The sequence below is a fragment of the Silene latifolia genome, chromosome 6 (genome assembly GCF_048544455.1).
Source record: "Silene latifolia isolate original U9 population chromosome 6, ASM4854445v1, whole genome shotgun sequence".
Classification (NCBI taxonomy): domain Eukaryota; kingdom Viridiplantae; phylum Streptophyta; class Magnoliopsida; order Caryophyllales; family Caryophyllaceae; genus Silene; species Silene latifolia.
The window spans coordinates 95,009,256-95,019,398 of NC_133531.1; the positions used below are offsets into that span (position 1 = coordinate 95,009,256).

Sequence of the window (10,143 nt, forward strand, 5' to 3'; positions counted from 1 at the left end):
TAATTCTTCGTTATAATAGCATATTAATTCACATGTATATTATTTATTCATCATTAACACGTTTTAATTCATCATTTAATCCGACTTAAATCCCAAGTAATTCATATTTGCGGGTTTTCGTCATAAATTCAATCCGGGTTGTAGGAATTCGATTTGTTCATATCGGGTTTCTGGAATTCAACCTTTGATATATTTGCATCTGTCTATTGTCATACTCATCATTAATTTGTCGTTAATCCATCATATTTAACCTAATTAATTAGTTAATTTGTTTAATCCATTAATTAATCGTTTAATCTTGTAAATAACTCCGTCTTATCCATGTTTTGTTGCTTTCATGACCATCATTCACATGTAAATAACCTATTAATCACTTTCATCCGATTAAATAATTTAATCAATCATCAAATTTACCAACGAGTAATAACAACACGCAATTCCGGCTTCACAGCCAGAATTCAGGTCAGGAACAGACGCAGCAACTGTTGTGCCTATTCCAAAGGACGCAGCTCTGCTGCGCCTGTTCCGGGTTGAATTATGTCCCTGAATTCCCGTTTTGCCTTGACTTAGTTATTTAGCCTACGTATAATTAACTATTAATCGTATTATCGCCTACTGATCTGTTCGTTAATTTATTCTTTTATTCTTTTTCTCAAATTATCCGTTTTAAAGGTATTTTCGACATAAATCGCCAACTCCCATTGTAACTATTGTAATTTTCATTATTGTATTTTTTTTCCTTTATTATATTATTTATTTCTTTGTATCACTTGTATGTTTTCACATGTAATTGAACCTTAATTCCTACTTTGACATTAATTGTATGCTAAATTAATTGTTCACCGACTTAGCCTAATTCTTCACATGCTAGGATCAAAACTTGGATGTTGCATTGCATGCATATAATCGACGATATATCGAGTATAAATAACTTCCCTAATCATTAGTAGAGGCCGCTATCGAGGCGGGCGGGATTAGGTGTTCGATCAAAAGAGCTTCCTAATACGTACCCTCACCCCTTACTCCAGATCTCTATGAACATCCGTGTTCATTGGCATCCACGAGAGTCATTCTAGATATAGAATGCTAAGGGTAACGAGTTCTTGGTGTTCATGTCTCTACTTTGTGTCTTGACATGACACGAGATATTCGAACGGTTCCAATTTCCCATAAAAATTGGTGGCGACTCCAACAAAAATGCAAACGCTTGTTCTCTCCCTCCCAAGCGCCCCCGTGGGCCCCCGCTGTCCACACATTCCTTGTGTAAGTACTTCATGTCGAATGCAATGCAAGGTACTCGGGGACGGATTTAGCTTGATTTCCGCTGGATTCTTCACATTTCTGCAATAATGTACAAAAACACGAAAGTAGACGGAAATAGGGAGAATAGTAGCATAAACTACATAAATGAGTTCTGAAATGCATGTAACATAGGGTGTAAAACATCATATAAAAGACACGCATCACAAACCATGTAAAGAAAAATAACAAGTCTTCTATTTTTCGGATAAACGCGACTTGAATATAGTTATCGACCTCGCGTGTAGCTTGCATGCCCAAAATTACATTCAAGTCATCAGTGACAGGCGACTCGCGTATTACTCGCATATTGTTGGTCTGATTTAATCACTCTTTTTTTCAGTCTACATTCGAGGCTTTGGTTGCGTGTAGGCTGAACCTATCTTCTTTGTCCTTATTGAACCATCGTTGTCCACTTTTTCCTTTGGTCACACACGACTTCAAAACCCGAGTCCATCAACAATTTTCATGATTAATCAGAGTACCGAGAACACCTCTAAATCTCACAAGTTATCAAGAAAAAAGTCAATAAATAACAAATTACTAATGACAATATATTAAATTAAATTTAATCCAAAAATGATGGGTTAGAGATAGAAAGAGAAATATAGATAAAATAGAGAAAAATAGAGAAAAAGAAAACCTAGGGATCTGTTTTATTGAAATCATGGCGACAGCCGCCAAAAACACTCGATCTTCTTCATCTTCTTCGATTAATGCACAAAACAAATCAACAAAAAAATGGTAATAAGTTTGATCTCCTATCTCATTCTAGTATGGAAGATTTTCTGGCTCTAACCAGAAACAACCAGGGACCCTCTGCTGCTGATAATCGTAAGGAAAAGCATATTCATGTAGTTGTGGGTGTTCCTGCTCTAAATTTGGAGGCTTTAGTTGAGGATGAACCTCTCCCTGATGACATTAACACATCTGCTGCTGAACCACTTGAGGTTGTTGTGGAGGAACATGTACCTGGGCTTCTGCAATTTACGGTTGAAGAGGTCCAGGTGGAGATGAAATATTGGCAGAACTCGGTGTATTGTTTCATCGTAGGATCTAATCCTCCATGGAAAATAGTAGAGGGCTTCATTAGACGACTTTGGGTGAACCATCAGGTAGACAAACTTTCTTTTCTTCCTAATGGTGTATTCTTAGTTCGTTTTAAAAACAAAGCAGCTAGAGATGTTGTGTTGAAACATGGCCATTTCCTGTTTGACAACAAGCCTCTCATAGTTAAACTTTGGACTCCTGACTTAGAGTTAATTAAGCATGAGGTTAAGTCTGTCCCTGTGTGGGTTAAATTGCATAAACTTCCCTTGAAATTCTGGGGGAAAGGGATTGCTAAAATCTCAGGTTTGCTAGGGGATTTTATCAAAAGTGATGTAGCCAAAGAGGACAAGACACGTTTAAGGTATGCTCGGGTGATGATTGAGGTTCAGATAGGCAATGCACTACCTGATAAAGTCAAATTCCTTAATGAACTTGGAAACTTGATTGTTATTGAGGTAGAATTTGAATGGAAACCGCTGGTGTGTGGTGTATTCAAAGGTATTGGGCATAGTATTGTTGAGTGCGGGAAGGTTAAGAAGAAACCATCAGTGGCTCCAGTTAAAGGAAAGCCAGGGGACATGAGTTGGAGACCTAAGCAAGCTGTTAAAGTTACAGTGAACCAGGAGGAGGCCAGTTCAAGTACTACTACTCCTCTTGTTGAGAATGCTCTTATTAAGCACCCTGTTGAGATTCGGTTGAAAACTCATGTGGTATGGAACAAGTCTGGAACTTACAGTTGAGGTCTAGCTCTAGTAAGGCCCATCATAAGATTGAGTAGGCAAGAGTTGGATGATAGAGGCTATAATGTTCATAGGTTTGGCCAACATACCTTTCTAGAATCTCTAAATAGTTCAACTACACCCAAGGTAGGCATTGGAATAAGTGGTAGTGTTCATCACCATGTGGTGGGGAATGCATAGCCTTGGGTTTTGGAATGTAGGGGCCTTAATAATCCTGCTAAACAAAGACACATTAAATGGTTTATGCATATGAATAATGTGGGATTGTTTGGGCTCCTTGAGCCAAAGATTAAAGCTTTGTCTCTAAATAGTTTAAATGGTATTCTAGTTGATGGATTGAGCATTACTACTAATAATAGATGGCATAAGGGTGGTAGGATCTGGATACTGTGGAATCCTGCTGTCTTTCAGGTGGATTTCTTTTATCTCTCTATGGTATATGCCTTGAATGATATTATTGAGAGAATTCCTCTTTGGGAACAGTTAACAAAGTTTGCAGATAACATCAATGAGCCTTGGGTGGTGTGTGGTGATTTCAATTGTGTTCTGTCTCATTCTAAAAGGCTTGGTGGTGATAGTACAAATGCTTAGATTGGTGATTTTTAGAAGTGTTTGGATAGGTGTACTCTAGTGGAAAGTCCTGCCATTGGTTCCTACTTGACTTGGAATATAAGTAGGACCTTGCCACTAGAGTTTATAGCAGGTCAGACAGGGTTCTTATTAATACTGAATGGAGTATGGAGCTGAATGACATGTGTGCTAACTTTCTACCTGAGGGGACATTTAATCATACTCCCTGTCTAATCTAGAGTGCAAGTCAGCAAGAGAAGTTCAGGAAACCTTTTAAATACTATTCTATATGGGGGAAGTCACCTTATTTCACTTCTAATCTTAGTAGCTAGTGGCAGCGTAATATTGAAGGGGCAAAAATGTTTAAAATCGTTGAAAAATTGAAGCAATTGAAGTCTCATTTGAGAAAATTTAATAAGGATCATTTTGATGATATTGACAACTGTACTATGAGGGCACTGAAAAATCTTGAATATATTCAAACTAAAGTTACTCTTGATCCTAGTGATGCTCACTGGTTAGAAAAGGGGAAGCAAGCACATGAGGAGGTGAAAGAGCTGCAGCAAGCTTGTGCACTGTTTCTTAGTCAGAAAGCTAAGATTGCATAGACTAAAGATGGAGATTGCAACACAAGTACTTCCATGGAGTCATTAAAAGCAGGTTTATGAGAAACCAAATCATAAGTGTGAAAATGATCACTCTGATCCTAAAGGGATCCAGGATTCTTTTCTGGAGTACTACAAACATCTCTTAGGGACTGAAGTGACTACTGAATCTGTGAATCCTCGAATTATTCAAAGGGGTAGTGTATGTACTGATCAACATTGGGAGCAGTTGTTATCCCATGTTACCCATCAGGAGATTAAAGCTGCTATTTTTTCTATCCCTGGCGATAAGGCACCCGGACCAGATGGTTATTCCAGTTCCTTTTTCAAAGACTCCTGGTCTATAATAGGGAATGAGGTGAGTGAGACTATAATGGATGTGTTTACAACTGGAAAGCTCCTTAAACAGATCAATGCTACTACTATAACCCTAATTCCTAAATGTAAAATGCCTACTTCTGTTACTCAGTTCAGACCCATTGCCTGTTGCAATGTCTTGTATAAGTGCATATCTAAACTTCTGTGTAACATACTAGCTAAGGCGTTACCTGATTTGATAAGTAAGAATCAAGGAGGGTTTATTAGAGGAAGGAGCATAATTGAGAACATCATAGTTTGCCAAGATTTGGTTAGACTCTATAATAGACAAGCTTGCTCTCCAAGATGTATGTTCAAGATGGATCTAATGAAGGCCTACGATTCAGTCAGTTGGAGGTTCATGGGAGAAATTCTGGAGGCTTTCAATTTCCCTGGAAAATTCAAACATTTGGTGATGGAGTGTGTATCTAGTGTTGCCTTCAGTTTAGCCATTAATGGAGAAACCTTTGGATTTTTCCATGGCAAGAGAGGTTTTAGACAGGGAGACGCTATATCCCCACTTTTATTCACTCTGTGGATGGAATATTTAAGTAGAATTTTGGAATGTGCTACTGAGAAGCTGCATTTTAACTAGCATCCTATGTGTAAGCAAATGAAGCTCACTCACCTAATGTTTGCAGATGATTTGTTAATGTTCTGTAAAGGGAATGCTCAGTCTATGGTATTGATGCTAAGGGCCTTCTCTGCTTTCTCTAATGCATCTGGATTGAAAATGAAACCCCAGAAACCTAGTGCATATTTGAATGGTGCGAGCAGTGGCCTGAAAAAGGAAATCTTGTCAATCTCTGGGTTCATAGAAGGTTCTTTTACCTTTTATGTATCTTGGAATACCTATTACAGCAGGCAGATTGAAGAGCAAAGAATGTGCAGTCCTGATTGATAAGATTGTGAATAGAATTAGAAGTCTTGGTGCTAAGAAGTTATCCTTTGCAGGTAGACTCAGCTTGGTAAGCTCAGTATTGTCTACTATGCACACGTATTAGGCTTCCATGTTTGTTCTGCCTAAAGGAGTAATTCAAAGAGTGGATGCAATTTGTAGGAACAATCTTTGGAAAGGTGGTACTGCGTATAATAAGGCTCCTATGATTGCATGGCAAAAAGTTTTGATAAGTGCATATTTTATACATTTTAACCCCCTATATTAGCTTGATTTTACATGTCTTTAGCACTTATCTTAAGTGTTTTATAGCTAATATTTGCATTTCTAGTTGTTTTGGATGGTTTGACATATTTTGTAGGAAACAAGCTTTTTGGAGCTAAAGCACTACAAAGTTACTAGAGATTGCAAGCTAAGAGGAAAGAAGACCAAATGGACTTAGGATTGGATGTTGCATGGACTTTGTACTTCAAGTTGCATGGATTTTTGCATGGGAATTTATTGGATCAATTAGCAAAATACAAATGTGATCAAATATCCAAGTCAAGCCCAAATTGCAAGTCAAAAGTCAAGGGGAAGCATGGGATTCCAAAGTTCTTAAGATGCCAAATGCAAGCATTAACCGGGTGATTAATCGCACAATTAATCACCAACTTTGGATACCCTTTGCAATTAAGAGGAGAATTAAGGGAATTAACCCGGATTACCACGACCCCGATCGGGGTTGGCGGCCCCGATCGGGGTTGGCGGCCCCGATCGGGGTTGCATGCCCTTTGGTTTTTTACGTTTCTTTCTCCTCTCCTATAAAAATAGGAGAGGTATTCCAAGGTTTAGGGTATCTCATTTTTTCACGTCCAAGTATACTTACAATAGCCTCAAGCATTATAATTTCTCTCATTAGTTTTCTCATTTTAATTTACAAATTGTTAAGCATTCCATTAGTTAATCTTTCAACATTTTGTACTTCAAGATATTCTCAAGCATTTGATATTCAAGCTTTTGGTTATTTGTTAATTGTTCTTCCATATAAGTTCTCCTTTATAAGGTATTTCTAATTCTAAGTTTGCAATTTTACATTACTATTTTAGTTACCACATAGTTTATAATCAAGTATTTCATTTTACATTAGCATTGTTATTTTCACATGTTATATCATCTCATTTATATAAATCATATAACCATGTTTAACATCTCTTATAATTTAGTTTGCAATTTACATTTTAGTATGAGTAGCTAAATTTCCTAGTCTAAAGGCTAGGGGAGCCATGCAAAATCAAATATATAACATGTTTAAATAGGTTGATAATAATATTGTTCAATTGTTTCCATCACATGTTTGTATTGTAACGTTTAATCTTTGGTTATCGGCCGTAATCGTAGATTAAGTTTGTTCATTCGTTCTAAAGTCGAGAGGCACGGAATTGAATTAGACTAAGCATGTGTGGTAGGACGACCTAGTCATGGACGAGAGTTTTTCTAGGACCCGGTCTATGGTTGATACTAATGTCGTAAGGTGGGTATCTCTAAGCCTAAACAATTGACAAATTTATTAGTACCAAATTTATCATGTTCATATGTTTACCTTTCCATGAGTGACCCAAACTTTTTAGACTCTCTTTTATTATATAATTTACATCGCAAATTTTTTATTAATCATCAACCAAACAAACCAAACCCAAATCGAAGTCGACCTTGATAAAAATCTACCCATAGCAATTCACGACGTAATTCCCGTTTCCTTGTGTTCGACCCCTATTAGTACATTAATTTGTGTCTAGGGAAATTATCTTTGCATAGGTACGCGCTAAGCCTATCAAATTTTGGCGCCGTTGCCGGGGAAACGGTTTTATTGCGTTTTGAATTGTCGATTTTTATCTTGTTTTCCTTTGTCTTGGGGAACACTTGTTCCTTGAGACCGTTACTTATCATTTCTCTAGAAATTGTTGTCTTATGCCCAGGTCCTCTCGTCGCGGAGAATTGATTTCACCGGATTCCGATCCCGAGAAAACCTTTAGGAGAAGACGACGTTTTTGGAAGGAAGTGAAAGAAGCAACTTCTCCCGTCCAAGTTGAAAGTGCTAGAAAGTCTTACTTAGACGATCTAGAAGTCCTTGAAGAGGAGGAGGTTTCAAGTTCATCATCTCCACCACCATCATCATCTACTACCAAAAAGATGGTGAAACTTTCCGATCACTCAAAGCCCACTGCGGCCATGCTTCCGGCCGGAATCACAACCACTCAAATCACCGCACCGGAGTTCGAGATCAAACCGGCTTTCATTAGCCTTGTGGAGAGGAAGCAATTTGGGGGAAGTCCTTTGGAGGATCCCAATTTGCATGTGCAAAACTTTTGCGACTATTGCTCCATGATCCGTCAAACGGGCGTCGCTCAAGCCCAAATAAGGGGAATACTTTTCCCTTTCTCTTTGAAGGATAAGGCCAAGCTTTGGATAAATAGCCTTGACCGCACCGCCATGGGAATCACCAATTGGGAGACTTTGGCTCTTGCTTTTTACCAAAAGTTTTTTCCACCGGAGAAAACTCAAACTTTGAGGAGCCAAATCACCGGATTCCGTCAACAAGCTCTTGAGAGCTTATATGAGGCTTGGGAGAGGTACAAAGAGCTTCAAAGATAATGCCCACATCATGGGCTAGATGATTGGTTTCTAGCAATAACATTCTACAATGGATGTTGTGCCGAGTCCCGAAGGATTCTTGATTCCGCCAACAATGGGCGGTTTGATCAAATTGACACCGACCTTGCTCATGCCACGATCGAACCAATGGCGGTCCATGATGCCCAATATGTCAATTCCCGAGTTGTGCCATCCAAAGGTAAAGAAGAATCCTCCAACAACTCCGTTTTGCTAGCTCAAATTGCCTTGCTCCAACAACAATTGGCGGAAAGAGATGCTAGAGATTCCGTTCAACAAGTCAATTCTATGTCTTCAACGAGCCAAATCGTTGTGTGTGATGGTTGCGGAGGTGCGGGTCATTATGCCGCCCATTGCCAAGCTCCAATTGAAGAGGTAAATGCCTTTCTAGCTTTAAGACAAAATGCTTATCCACCGGGTACATTCTCAAACACATAAAACCCAAATTCAAGATTTCACCCGAATATGTCTTATAGAAGCAACAATGTGCTAAATCCTCAACCACAACCCCCACCACAACAAAATGCCTATGTCCCTCAACAACAAAAATATGTCCCTCCACCGGGTTATCAAAATCAATAAAGGCCCCCACAAAACAATTTCCAACAAAATCAACCTCCACCACAAAATGCCCAACAAAACAACCAAGAAGGAGGTAAGCTTGAGGGCTTGATAGTCCGTATGCAAAAGGAATTGTTGGCTCAAATCCAAAAGAATGAGCAAGCTCAAAATGCCGCAATCAAGATGTTGGAGCAACAAATGGCTCAATTGGCCTCATCTAGCTCTTCAAGGAAATCGGGTCAACTACCCCCTCAAGGTGAGCAACCACATGCTACCCTTAATGCTATCTCCTTAAGAAGTGGTACAAAATATGATGGGCCATCCATGCCCAAAGATGATGAGGAGGTACTTGTTGAGTTGGAGATCTCTCCAAATGATAAAGAAAATGAAGAAATTCCCAAGAAAGTGGATGACCCACTTGTTGTTGTTGAGAAATCCAAGGAAGTGGAGGATTCTCCTCCAAACAAAGATGTTGAAGCAAAGGTCACAGAAAAAGTCAAAGTGCCATTCCCTCATAGATTGGCAAAGCATCAAAAGAATTCTCAATTCGGTAAATTCATGGAAGTTGTGAAGAATCTTTGGGTAACCGTTCCTTTTACCGAATTAATCACTTAAATTCCATCTTACACTAAGTTCATGAAAGACATTTTAACTAAGAAGAGGACTTTTAATGAGGTTGAAACAATAGCTCTCACCGCCGAGGTGAGTGCTCTTTTGCAAAACAAGTCCCCTCCTAAGTTAAAAGATCCCGGTAGCTTTTCTATTCCATGCACAATTGGCACCTACCAAATTGATAAAGCTTTATGCGATTTAGGTGCTAGTGTGAGTTTAATACCTTACTCTATTTGTGCTAAGCTTAATATGGGAGTCTTAAAATGCACTAGTGTCACATTGCAAATGGCGGACCATTCTATAAAACGCCCTTTGGGAGTTTTGGAGGATGTTCCCGTTAAGGTTGGTAAGTTTTTCATTCCGGTTGATTTTATTGTTCTTGACATGGCCGAAGATGCCCAAATCCCAATTATTTTGGGAAGACCATTCTTACACACCGCGGGTGCGTTAATTGATGTCAAGAACGGTAAAATTACATTGGAAGTGGATGACGATAAGGTCACATATAATTTGAATAGTGCCAAGAAGAGTCCAATGATAGAAGAGTCTTGTTATTCTATTGACATTTTGGATTTTGTTGACATTGTTATAGAAGACTCTACCCCTCGATCTTTATCTAAAGATCCCTTGGAGGCACTCTTGCTTTTAGAATCATTTGCAGGTGATGATGAGATTGGAAATGAGGAGATTGATGCTTTGGAGCAAGAATTGGATGGAGAGGAGCTATCATTGGAGGAGAGCTCACACTTTATAGGCTTGGTTGCTACACCTCAAGATCTTGAGGTACAAAAACCCGAGC

General features: G+C 38.8%; 1 non-coding gene across 1 annotated transcript; it reads right to left on the reverse strand.

The window, feature by feature from the left end:
• Window positions 1-8,063: 8,063 nt before the first annotated feature.
• On the reverse strand, window positions 8,064-8,170 carry LOC141589357 (small nucleolar RNA R71). The gene has a single exon (XR_012520299.1). It is a non-coding gene; the product is annotated as a small nucleolar RNA R71 (small nucleolar RNA).
• Window positions 8,171-10,143: the final 1,973 nt, after the last annotated feature.